We start from the raw sequence: 13889 nt of genomic DNA, 5'->3' as shown, positions 1-13889 counted from the left end.
AAAATATGAGTTAATGGGGGACAAGTCAGATCTAAATTCTAACAGAGGTCCTAAAAGAAGCATCAGGGATAAGGGAGAAGGATAAGGGCGGAGAGAGGGGAACGCCATCAGGAACTACAAGGGAGGCTAAGGCGATCCCCAGCAGTCAGTGACGTTACCTGGGTAGTTTGGTAACTGTGCTATGCATGACTAAAAGGGAGTGTGGGGTGTGTGTGTGTGTGTGTGTGTGTGTGTGTGTGTGTGTGTGCATCTGTGCACACCTGTGGGGTTCAGGGATGTCATAGTTTGCTTTCTGTTGCTGACATAAACACCATGACCTAAAGCAACTAGAGAGGAAAGAACTGGAGCAGAAACCGTAGAGGACCGCTCCAGTTCCTGGGCTGCCTGTCGGCTCACTCCCAGGCTCACTATCAGCTTCCTTGTCTTAGACAGCCTGGACCCATCTGCCTAAGGATGGTACTGCCCACAGTGGGCTGGGCCCTCCTGTATCATTTAGCAGTTAAGAAAAGCCCCACAGACACGCCCACTAGACAGTCTTATGGCGACAACCCCTTAACTGAAGCTCCCTCCTCCCAAGTGACCCTTGGTTTGTGTCAGGTTGGCAGCTGGAGCTAACTGTAGAGGGCATGCGGCTTTTGGATATTTTGATTTAGGTGTTTTGGAGTACCTGGGAGGAGCCAGTCACAGGCTGGGCTGTACATGGTGGTTTAGGAATGGAACCCAACAATGGTTATGGAAACTTGAAGGACTGGGCACCACCAGCAAAGGAGATGTGCATGTATGGTAGAGAAGAATGCCAATCAGGGACCTCCCCGCACTGCCCTGGCAAGAGGAGACACTTGAAGACAGAAAAGACATCACACATACACCAAGAACCACCAATTCAAACAAAATGTGGGGCCTCAGGAGAGGCCACTTCAGAGAATGTGACCGTTAGTGTGAAAGTCAGCTGGGTTATTTTGGAAGGTAGAAAATGAGGTTGCAGAAGTAAACACCAATCAAGAGGGAAATATCAAAGCTGCTTGCTGAGCTTGCTACATCAAGGAGTGGGCCACCAGCACTGTGTTGGGATGGAGACTCAAAGGCAGGCAGGATGGAGAGCCTTGTAGTGGTTTTTCTAGTTCACCGTAAAGGTGTATCCTGATGCAAGCTGCCAGCAGCATGGGGGCTGCTGAGGGACCTGGAGAAGGGTTAGCTGAAAGGGAGACATCCTGGAGGACTCACTAAGGGGCATACTTGCCTTTCTCGGGGGAGCCGAGAAGCTTCCAGTATTACTCAAATTAGTTGCCAAGTCATAGACATTTGGTTGAATGTTCTAGAAGTTACTATTAGGCTTCCAGGATTGTGACCAGAGATGGCAACCTGGCTTCCTGTAAATCTGGATTATACCAAGCTGGCTTCCTGGGCAATTTATTATAGTTATGTATTAGGGTAGTCTCCTTGATAGAAACTACAGCTCATGTGTCAGGGTCCCGTTTTTTCAATACACCCTAGCCATTACCCATTTGATCTCTCAGGAGACACTAGGCTCTTGGGAACTTAGTAAAAGTTGCAGACTTGCTGTAGGGGCAGAAAAAGAGACAACAATCCTGTATCAGAAAGGTAGGTCAATAAGAGAGAGCCTAACAATTTTCTTTGATCTTCATGTAACATGGGAGCCTTCATACTGAAGATCCAATGTTGTAAGACTTAGTGTCAACGAAGCATGGGCGGTTGTGCAGCGTGGAGTAGGAGCCATTGCTGAGAAGATAACCCACTGGCATGCAGGACGCCATCACGGCCTGCACGTTCAGATTCCTCCAGGCCTCTGTGTGATATCCTCCTCCTAGATAATCAGTCTCCTTTCTGGGATTGGAGGTCTTGTGACCTACAATCAGATAGAGTTGATCTACAAAAGCCCCGTGGAAATTTCTCTTACACAGTAAGGTGGGATAATGCTGTAGCAGTCTCTGATGGCTTAATGGTTGACTTTGGGAGGGAAGATAAGCAATAATCCAGGAATCCTCCCGGCCTCCTGAATTCTACAACTGAGAGGTAGGTTAAAAAGTGTGAGATAAACTGCTGGTGCCACATGTCTTTAATCCCAGGACTCAGGAGGCAGAGGTAGGCAGATCTCTGTGAGTTCAAGTCCAGCTAGGTCTACAAAGTGAGTTCCAGGACAGCCAAGGCTGTTACACAGAGAATACTTGTCTCAGAAACAAAACAAAACAATAACCAAAAAAAGGTTATGAGATAATCTCACAAATAAAGTTGCAACTATAATGAGTATAAATAAGAAGATGGGATGTTCTGAGAGAATCTACGAGGGTGTTTTATGGAGGTAAAGAGGTCCTTCTTAGAGGAGTTGACCCTTGAGCTAAAATTAGGGTGAGTAGAAAGTCATTAGGCAAAGGAGGGGAGAGAGCATTTGGGGAACAGCTGTGCGGAGCTTCAGGGGTAGAAGGAAGCAAGACCACTTGGGCACTGACCTCTGGGAAGTTTAGAGAGAGAATGAGCCAACCAGGTGGGTCTGGTGTTTATCCCTCACGTAAGCAGAAGTCATCGATGAGTTTTAAGCAGGAGGTAGGGCTGATGTAACAACATTCCCATTTCACAATGCAGCACTCTGGCTGCTTTCTAGAAAGCTAAGGAGATACACCTGTCTGAACAATAGCTATGGATGTGATGTGGTGGCTTTTCAAGCTATGTTGTTCAAAGGAGTTTAAAAGGCCAAGAAAAAAAGGTTTGGTATGCTTATTTTTAATCTAAGAAGTTTCTGTAGTGGGTGGGAGTAGAAGGTGGTTTATGAAATGAACTATACACGTTTACAGACTGACAAGATTTTTAAAAATCTGGTCAAAAAGGGTCAAAGGAATTCTTACTATAGTAGGTCACAAGGCATGTGTTTTTTACTGTAAATGTGTTTCATAATCCTGTTTGTGCATTTTTTTTTTCAGAAAATGGATTATACAGTCTTGTGCAGGAAGCTTTTTGGCAATTCCTGGTGAATGAGAGGTACCTTTCTTTTCCAATGTTCACTTAATGTCCCATCTTTCCATTCTGTCTCAAGAGGAGAGGTGCTATCCCCAGCGAGTGGAAGATGAGGGAAATGGATGTTTAGAAGCTATTGTTAAAAACGGCTTTAACATGAGGGACTTTGAACAACAGTGATCAGATATACCTGTGTTTCCTGCCTACAGAAGCAGGTGTGTCCCATCTCAAGGCAGGTTGGTTGAGGCAACGGAGGTACATCCTGACCTTAACTTAATTGTATTATATTTTTAGGTGGCTTTGAAATACCCAGGAGACTCAAGTACGTAGTAGGATGTTGATCTGCAGGCCAGAAGAGTTACAATGTAGAATCATTGTATTCATTGTCTCGTTGCTATGGCAAATGTCTGAGAAACGTTGCTGAAGGAGGGAAGGTTTATTTCGGCTCAGAGTTCAAGGGTATACAAGGGTCCAGATAAGCTTGTCATGGCGGAGGAGTCAAGGCAACCCAGGTGTGAAGAGGTTGGTCACACAAGAGACAAACGAGCTGAAATTTAGTAACACATACGCCTTGTGCGCACACAGGTGATGTCCCAGGAAAAGTGAGTGAGTCTCACAGAAGTGGCTTGGAGCACAGGCTCAAATCCCATCTCCTCCCACAATGAAGGAAGTTGTTGGTGAAAAGGGGACCGTTCCAGAAGCGTCCAGCAAAAGTCAGGATGGTGGTGTAGCTCTCTTCTTTCTCCATCAGTGAGACTTGGGCTCACTCTTCCAAGGAGAAGGAGGTATACAAATGGATGCTTTCTTCCCATCTCCACACAGGAGGGCCGGGATTGCAAGAAGCTCTTTTGGTTTGTTAGCTTTTGTTTGTTTTTAGTAGGGCATTTTTTGTTTGTTTGGTTGTTTGTTTTTATCCACTAAGGCATTAATTCTGCTTGTGTTTTTTTTTAATAAGAGGAAAGCATGCTATGAAAAGGTTATTGTAGAAAATTGGATGCCAGCCTTAATAGGAATGGAGGTGCCTAGTCTCACTGCAACTTGATGTGGCCAGGCTGGTTGATATCCACGGGAGGCCTGTCCTTTTCTGAAGAGAAACAGAGGAGGAGTGGATTAGGGGGTGGGGGGCAGGGAGGGTAGGTAGAGAGAGGAGGGGAAAGGAGGGAGGGGAAACTGTGGTCTGGATGTAAAAATAAAAACACAAATAAATAAATAAACACAGAAAGAAGCAAAGAAGGAAGGAAGGAAAGAAAAAAGAAAGAAAGAAAGAAAGAAAGAAAGAAAGAAAGAAAGAAAGAAAGAAAGAAAGAAAATGGAGGCTATGGCTATGTGGTGAGCCAAAGGAAGGAGTCACCCGTAATTCTCCTAACAGGAGCACAAAGTTACCAGCAAAGTGCACTGTACTAAAAATGACAGAAAAGGCAAAATCCTGTCCCTCCTGGGGTTTATAAGTTATGTTAGAGCTCAGGACATGATATCCCAAAATACAGAAGCTTGACATACTGACTATTTTAAGCTTAAGGAAATGGAGGAAGTCACAGAAGCCAGAAGTTCACTCTCCAATCTGCCTTTCTCCCCTGAAGCAGTTCATAAAACAAGTCATAAGATCACAGGGAAGATGCCCGCCTTCTCCTTGGAAGTCTGAGAATGGAAACAAACAGGCCTTAGTCAGAGTCGTTATATCAAACCCTAACCCTTCCAGTCACGTCCCTGCACAACGCGCTATGAAAATCATTCTCCCCAGACCTCTGGGTCTTCATTTCTGACGTCTCCTACGCAACATAAAAGTTTTATTCAATACACATTTATGATTTTCTTTAGTCGATCTGCCTTTTGTTATAGGGATATCAGCCGTAAATGGATGAAGAAGTAGCTGTTTTATCCCTTGTATCTGTTTTAAGGAATATATATGATAAACACAATAAGAATTATGTGTTGTTCTCACTGCATTTTCGATACCATCAATAGTTATTATGTGTTATATTTTGATGAACCACCTCAAAATAATTATTATTATTTAGGTCACTATTCCATGGGCCAACCATTTCCCAGGGGTCATCTGTGTGGTGCATATGGTCATCTGCCTGTCATCGAGACAGCTGCACTTCTTACAACAGAGGTAGCAGGGCTGTTTGTCCCTCATCATTTACCAGGCTACCTCAGGGTTTCTCACATGGCAGAGTTCCAAGGCGGGGAGAGGAAGTACACCAGTCTCTTGAGGGCCAGGCTCAGAACCCGATCGTCATTCCTGCCATCCTGGATTGATCAAAGCAAGCTGTAATGCCAGGCAAGATTTAAGGGGTAGAGAAACAGAAGACCCACAGAACTACATTGAAAACAGATGTGGCTACAAGGAAGAGAATAATTGCAAACAATCTACCACGTCATCAGTTTTAAGACATACCATTGTTATATGATCTGTAATTCCAAGATGACTGTAAAAGGGGAGAAAGCCGCCCATGGACAAGAGACACCAGTGATTGTCAGATACATTTCAATACCAGAGATATTTAAGTGTAGAAAACATATACATCATAAATCAGTGAGATACACTAGTTAGAAAGTCATAACTTCTATAATATAGAATAATTTATTTATATATAACATACATAAACATATATAACTGGGCAAGGTGATGAGAAGTGCTGAGAATAGGAAAACCAAGGTCAACATAGTGCCCAGGGCAGACTTCATTGCAAAGGGTGGAACCAAGACTATAAACATTTGATGGAGTTTTGCAGAGAGCTTGGAAGAGCCAATAGCAAAATCCAGGAGTAAGAATCTTCCTGTAGCCAGGCTTGGTGATGCATGCCCTTAATCCCAGCACTCAGGAGGCAGAGGCAGGCGGTTCTCTGTGTTTGAAGCCAGCCTGGTCTACAGAGCGAGTTCTAGGACAGCCAAGGCTACACAGAGAAACCCTGTTTCAAAAAGCAAAAACAAAACAAAGAAGAATCTGCCTGTCTGTTCACAAAATGGAAAGTTTGGTGAGGGTGGGGAGAGCAGTAAGGGATGGCATCTGATTTGCCCCTCAGGCACAACCCAGAGCCAGCTGGAAAAGTCAAAAGCACTTTGCCTGAGATCTCAGAAATGGCAGTGCTGGAGACTTGGATTCAAATAGCTTCCGTTTGGTGTTCCCAAAGCTGCAGAGAAAGCAGGGTCTGAAAAAGGAAATCAAGAAAAAGGGACCTGGTTGCAAATGAGGAAGGACCAGCACTGTGTGTCAGGGGCTCTGTGACCTAGAGAAGACAAAGGAAAGAGTGTCTAGACTCAGTATGGATGTCCATTAAGCAAGACTCCGGTAACTACTTGGTGGGTACCTTGCATCTCCAGGCATCATGGAATTATTCTTCCAAGCTGTCTACAGTCAGAGGACCACCTCCTAAGGTAGCAGCTGTAGTAGTCATGATGTGGAAGTCCCTTGCCCTTACTGGCCTCCAGATGCCATTGTGAATGGCTTTCAGTGTTGTTTTCATTAAAAAATGGTTTTTCATTCTCACAGAGGTGATGAGGAGGAAGATCCTGAAGACTTTTTTTTCTTTATTAAGAAATTTTTTATTCATTTTACATATCAACTACAGACCCCTCTCTCTTCCCTCCTCCCACTCCTCCCCAAGCCTTCCCCCACAACCCACCCCCATTACCTCCTCCAAAAAGGCATGAGGAGTCAACAAAGCCTGGTACATTCAGTTGAGGCAGGTCCAAGCCCTTCTCCCTGCATCAAGGCTGTGCAATGTGTCCCACCATAGGTAGTGGGCTCCAAAAAGCCAGCTCATGCACCAGGGATGGATCCTGATCCTACTACCAGGGGGCCTCTTAAGTAGACCAAGCTATCTCGTTTATGCAGTCCCATGCAGGCTCCACAGCTGTTGGTCTAAAGTTCATGAATTCCCACTAGCTTGGTTCAGTTGTCTCTGTCGGTTTCCCCATCATGATCTTGATGCCTCTTGCTCGTAGAATCCCTCTTCATATCATGAAGACTTTCAATGAGATGGAAGGCGTTAGCAAAAGAAACTCCACATGGAGATTCAATGCTGTGATAGGGTCATTCCGCTGCTGGAAAACAGTGGGAGGCCATTGTAGTGGTCCATAGATGTGATGGTAGTTTACCTGGGGTGACAGTCATAGTAGCCTGTGGTTATGGGTATGCATCGGAGGTAGGTGGATGTGAGCTGTGACAAAGCAGGATTACTCCCAAGAAGTCTTGTCCTGGGGTAATAGAGGGCATTCACCAAGGCAGTGACCAAAGGTAGAGGGCATGAGGTCATGACTTACATTGTCTAAACAGAAAGCTTAACTTTTGCCTATGAGGTACTTAAATACTTTTGGTAGCATTCTTTTCTCAGTGAACATGTACCCACAGATTAGTGTAGCTCTCTCCTTTTTCAAAGAAGCTCCTTTTTACAGCAGATGGGGATCACCACAGAGAATCCCAACTGATCAACATGCAGAGAATAAGGGACCAACCATGGGGTGCCTTTCCCAACACAGGAGATCTATAACACAATCCCTACACCCAAGGCTAAGAGAACATTGCAGAAGCGGCAGGCGGGAAGTTTGTTAAAGCCAATGCAGAAGAGGTAGAGAGATGGAAATAGTGTCATCTGGATGAGTCAGGCCTGCTACCCCCATGGACTCCCCACAATATGGCTGCCTGCACAGGACCACACCAGTCAAGGTCTAGGATGGGAGGGGGAAGAGTCACAAGGCCCCACCCTTAGTTGAGGAGCTACAAGCAGTCACAGATGCTGAGTCACAGAGGGGGAGAGTCATGTTTTTTTCAGGAGACCGCCCAGTGTAGGTTGTCCATGCCCCGGTGGTCAACTCTACATCCATGTACACACAGGCAACATCAGCTGGACTCTGAAGGTTGAAGGAAAACAGCAACAATAATTACAGAAGGAGAAGAAGAACACAGGTTTGAGAGGGAGTTTCAGGGACACCGGAGAAGTTGAGAGGGGTGGATCTCACCAAAATGCATTGTACTCAAGTATGAAATTCTCAAAAAAATTTAAATGAAAAATAAAATCAAAGGAAATGTCTTATCACTACTCATTATTTCTTTATAAAAACTTTAATAAAAATAACTATGATCTATTTCTTTTATGGATCTACCTTGATCTTTTTAGTGATCCCAGAAATACTAGCAAGTATTTCCTTTGTTTCTAAACATTGTATGACTCTCAATGGCTTCAGTGAAGAACCTCTATAACGTTTTTGGCCTCTTCCTCCCATTTCTGCCCATGTTCTGATGCCATGGCAATAGGATTTTTTTTTTTTTTTTTGATCAGGACAACTCTTGTTGAGCTCCCAGAGAGGAGCAGGTCAGAACCAAGGGCTTCAGATGGCTTTCAAGTCAGCAAACACATGAGTAGTTACTTTTCTCATCTCTGTAACAAAATGCTTGAATCTAGAAACAAGGTAGTGGTGGGGTGGTATTTCGGCTCACAGTTTTAGAGCATTCCCCACCACAGTGAGGAAGTCACCGAGAGGACTGTGGAAGCAGAAGTGTGTGAAAGGCCCCCAACACTTTAGTGAACCCATACGCAGAGAGTGCAGGCCAGAACAAAAGACAAGCTTCCAAAAAAAGCACCTCTTTCTAGGCAGGTGCCATGTCCCCAAGCTTCTCCAACCTTCTAAAACAGTACCACTGTGTAGAAAGCAAGTGTTCATACACATAAGCCTGGGGGGCTTATGATCTCACATTCAGATCATAATAATGTCTGCTGTGGGATAATGCTTTTGTATACTGGTTTAAAAAAACTCTGATTGGCCAGTAGCCAGGCAGGAAGTATAGGCAGGATAAGCAGACAAGGAGAATTCTGGGGAGAGAAAGATTGAGTCAGGAGATGCCAGCCCACCATCCAGGGAGCAGCATATAATGGCATATAGGCAGAGCCATGGAAATCATGGCAACACATAGATTAACAGAAATGGGCTGAGTTTAAGTGTAAGAGCTAGTCAGTGGTAAGCCTGAGCTAATGGCCGAGCAGTTTTAATTAATATAAACCTTTGTGTGTTTACTTGGGTCTGGGGGCTGCAGACCAGATGGGACACAGGAAAACTTCCAGCTACAAATGTCCATGTTCTTCAAAGTCTACAGGGCCAGAAAGCTCTATTGAGACTTCACCTGTACATCTCTTCATCTGCTTCATCTGTGTCCTTTCTAATATCCTGTACAATAAATGGGTAAATCTAAGTAAATTGTTCTCTGGGTACTGTGAGCCATCCTAGCAAATAACTGAACCTGAGGAGAGGATCACAGGAGCTTTGTTTTATGGTTGATCTGAAGCGTGAGTCACTGCTTGGAACTTGTGACTGACATCTGAAGTGGCAGGGATGATCTTACACTCTGGGCCCATAAGCTGCAGAATCCAATGCTGTCTGCAGGTAGACTATGTCAGAATTCAGTTGAATTTGGGGGTCCTACTTATGTGTCCTAGAGAGTTACTTGATAGTGCAGGGAGGGGATCCCCACACAATATGGTCACAGAAGCATCCTGTGCTAAGTGACAAAAACCACTTGTTTTCCCATACCCTTTATGTTCTCATAGCAAAAATTTTCATGACCAACAGTTATTTCCTTAATATAAATGCCTGGATCAGAACTTTTAGGACAGTTCATATGTGTGTATGTTTGTGTGTATGTAAGTGCACACACGTATGTGCACATGTGGAGGTCAGAGGTCAACCTCATACTGTTCCTCATGATGGCCATTGTGGTGGTTTAAGAGAAAATGGCCCCCAAAGGGAGTGGCACTAATGGGAGGTATGGCCTTGTTGGAGTAGGTGTGGTCTTGCTGGAGGAAGTGTGTCACTGTGGAGGTGGGCTTTAAGGTCTCATATACGTTCAAGCCACACCCAGTGAGACAGTTCACTTCCTGTTGCATTTGGATCAAGACGTAGGATTCTCCAGCACCATGTCTGCCTGCACGCTGCCATACTCCCAGCCTCCATGCTCCCTGCCATGGTGATAATGGACTAAACCTCTGAAACTGGAAGCTGCCACCTCAGTCAAATGTTTTCCTTTACAAGAGTTGCCATGGTCATGTGTCTCTTCACAGCAACAGAAACGCTAAGACAGCCATCCATCTCGATTCTTAAGAATGGGCCATTCACTGAGACCTGGGGCTTATTAGTTAGGCTGGGCAGACTGGCCTGAGAGCCCCAGAGGTCTTTCTGTCTCCCTCCCAAACACTAGGATTAAATGTGTGCACCAACTGTGCCTGGATTTTTATGTGGGTTCTAGGGCCTGAACTTGGGTCCTCATGTTTATGTGGGAAGCCCTTTCCAGGCTGAGCTATGCCCCAGTGCAGTCTGTATATTTTTAACATGATTGATACATGTGGCAAGATTGCTATTCAGGAGACATACATCAGTTCATGTTTTCACCACAGTGAAACATCTATTTTCTTGCACCCTTGGTTAAGGTCATGCTCAGTCAGAGACTGAGATTAGGGCAAATGTTTCATGGGCTGAAAACTTTACTCTTGAAGCAACACAAATGGAAGGAATAGCTCCTGTTCCTCTCTACTGTTACAATCTGTGCCTTCGTAGGTGACCTTATAAAATTCTCAAAATTATGCCAAATCGTTGCTAAGAAATGAACCAGAATCAAAAGGCTAGTATCACCATCAGAACAGAAATCCTGGATCCAAAAGTTTGGCTACCCAGGACAGACACACACCTAAATATATTTGAGTCCACTGAAAGTCACAGAATACCCTTGGGGGTCAGGGGTGGGCAAGAACAAAGGTTTAAAACAAACAAACAAACAAACAAAAACCAATCTCACAAAATTCCAATAACAGTGCTGCTCCCCTGGGGGCTGAAAACAAGGACCTGTGAGCATCCAAGGTCGAATAATCCTGGCGAGGGCAGGCAACCAAAGCTCACTTCAGGAGCCACTAAGGGGTTTCCTTCAATCAGAAAGAAGAAAGCTTGAAAAGAAACAAGAGTGTGAAGGTATGCTGGCTCTACTGTTTGTCTGTAATTGTACGGAGGGGAGAAATGATATTGTGAGCTTCACAGGAGGAGAGAGAGAATGAAGTAACCACGGCTGTGGAAACAGGCCAGTCATAACTGCGAGAGGGATTACCGGGGCCTTAATCCCCCAGCTGGGAAGACTGAAGAGGAAAAAGTGTATATATGCCCCTGTGAAAATGAAGCCGTGTATATATGCCCTGTGAAAATGAAGCAGTGTATATACGCCCTGTGAAAATGAAGCAGTGTATATACGCCCTGTGAAAATGAAGCAGTGTATATACACCCTGTGAAAATGAAGCAGTGTATATACGCCCTGTGAAAATGAAGCAGTGTATATACCCCCTGTGAAAATGAAACAGTGTATATACGCCCTGTGAAAATGAAGCAGTGTATATACACCCTGTGAAAATGAAGCAGTGTATATACACCCTGTGAAAATGAAGCAGTGTATATACGCCCTGTGAAAATGAAGCAGTGTATATACGCCCTGTGAAAATGAAGCAGTCCACCTCAAAGCGAAGGTTTTCTGGGGGCTTTCCAGAGCTAATGGGAACAGCAAGCATGATTAGAACAATACTGAACCACATTGCCAGGCGTTTAGAGACTAGTAAACACCACAGAACAGGCAAAAGCTGAGGTGGCGGGGGCGGAGGGGGTGTGGAGGGCAGTTAAATATGGGAGTCTATGGCAAAAGTTCAATAAACGGAAATTCTGTGCATTCATCAGTTTCCCATTACTGTAACAAAATACCTGAAGTCATCAATATAAAAGAAGGATTTATGTTGCTCATTTACAGTTTTGTGGGTTCTTTTATTTTGTTTCAGGGTTTTTTTTAATTGTTTTAATTATTTTGTTATTTGACAGTTTCATGAATATATGTAATGTACTCTGGTTACTCCTCCACAACCCCTGCTTGTCTCTCCCACATCCCCATCTTTAGCCTCCCGCATCCTTACTAGACCCTTCCCTAAGGAGTTCATGGCTTTTGGTTTGATTTTGTGACTAAAAGCCATGTGTGCGACCATTGAACTGGGGCTACTTCTTGCAGCCTGGCGGAGGAGTCACAGATAAGTACAAAACTGAAGCGATGACTTCCCCTCTCCCCGAATCTGTCAGTAGCAAACAGTTCAGCAGTGAAGGCTGGGGCGTCCTGAGCCCCTCCTCCAGCATGCCTGACTGTTAAAGCACCCATTTTTATAAAGACCCCGGTACAGGCATGGCCTCTGTTGCTTCTGTGATTTCCCGATTGCAAAGGCTGCATCACGCCCAGATGACATCTTGAAGCCCTTCTTCCTGCGAGTCTGCTCTTGAATTCTTTCCACCTCCTCTTCTGATGGTCCCTAAGCCTTAGAGGGGATGGTCTAAATGTCTTGTTTAGGGCTGAGCACTCCTCCATGACTTACTCTCAGTACTATGTGCAGCCCCAATTCACTGTATTTACCATCATTCACTGAAAAGAGGCTTCTTCCCAGGTTAAGGGTGAGAGAGCCATTTGTCTACGGACAACATACATATTTAGAAGGTATGTTAATTTAACTGAACAATAGTATTCAGTGTCCCCCCAGGGCCATGATCTCTCAGGATTGTGATTCCCCCTTGCCATGAATTGCACATGGAGCAGAACACTGGGTATTTTTGCCTCTATCATTTCCCAAGGATTAAACACTATAGACAAGCTCTGCAAGATACATAGGAAAGATTTAAAAACAAACTACTTGTGTATTTCACTTTTTAAAAGTTTACTATAAGGGTGAGGGGAGAGATGGCTCAGCGGTTAAGTTTGTCTTGAAAGCACAAGTGCCTGAGTTCAATTCCCAGAGCCCAGTTATAGTGATGAACACTTGTAATCTCAGCACTCAGGGCGGGTGGGAGGCTGAGGCAGGTGGATTTCTAAGACTCACTGGCTGGCCATCCTGTCCTACTTAGTAAGCTCTATGCAGAAAGGAGATCCATCTCAAAGGAAAAGTGGATGCTGTCCAAGGAATGACACTGGAGGTTTCCTCTGGTTTGTACACACACACACACACACACACACACACACACACACACACACACCAACGCAGGCATGTATGCACATACATCCTTTGCGGCAAGCCACAGGAAAATGTATTGGAATCCAGCTACTATCACAAAAGCTACTACTTGGAAAGTCCAAGGACTTTCTGAAGGTCAAGCCATGGCTTAAGAAGTCTTGGTGATATTTTAGCTTTTGTATATATATTAGCTGGTTCCTACAATGATTTTCTTATAATTCTATGTGTGCTTCCAAGAACTCCTAACAGTGTATTTATCTAAAATACCTATCAAGCATCCAAGGCCAAATGATCTCCTGAACTAAGGTAACACCCTTATGGAAACAACACCTGTCTCCTAGGTCAGGCGGATAGCTTTATTTCTTGTGCAATTTAAGCTGAAATCCTACTTTCTTATAGAGCCTTACTAACATTATAGACTCCTAACTTCTTACCTAACCATTTCTAGGAATGTAGTTTGAGAACATAAATTCCCTTTTTCTGATATATTAACTGATCTTAGCTCTCAGTTGAACTCCTCTCTTACCACTCCCTTTTGGGTTGTAAAAGAAAGCCTAATGGTCACTGCCTGAGGAAATTTGTCTGCTTTTATGACCCTGTAAGTTTTCAAGCCTGGGACCTTGCTTTGGCTAGAGCACTGCTATTGCATGGGTATATAACTGTAAACCTCAGAGATTTGGAGAGAACTGAGAGGTATAAGGAGACTTAGAGGAGGATTTTGACTAGAGAACTTGAGGACGAGATGGAAGATGAGGAACAGCCAGATGGGGAAGAACAAGATGGATAAGAACAAGATGAGAAGAACCTAGATGAGGCAGATTTAAGATGAGAGAATTAAGATAGAACTTAGAAGGGACAGTAGATAAATATAGAGTGTAGCTAGAGTTTTCCTGCCTTGCCCACAGT

This window comes from Peromyscus eremicus, chromosome 6, assembly GCF_949786415.1.
Source record: "Peromyscus eremicus chromosome 6, PerEre_H2_v1, whole genome shotgun sequence".
NCBI lineage: Eukaryota > Metazoa > Chordata > Mammalia > Rodentia > Cricetidae > Peromyscus > Peromyscus eremicus.
The sequence above is the reverse complement of the archived record's forward strand: the minus strand, read 5'-3'. Positions refer to the sequence as shown.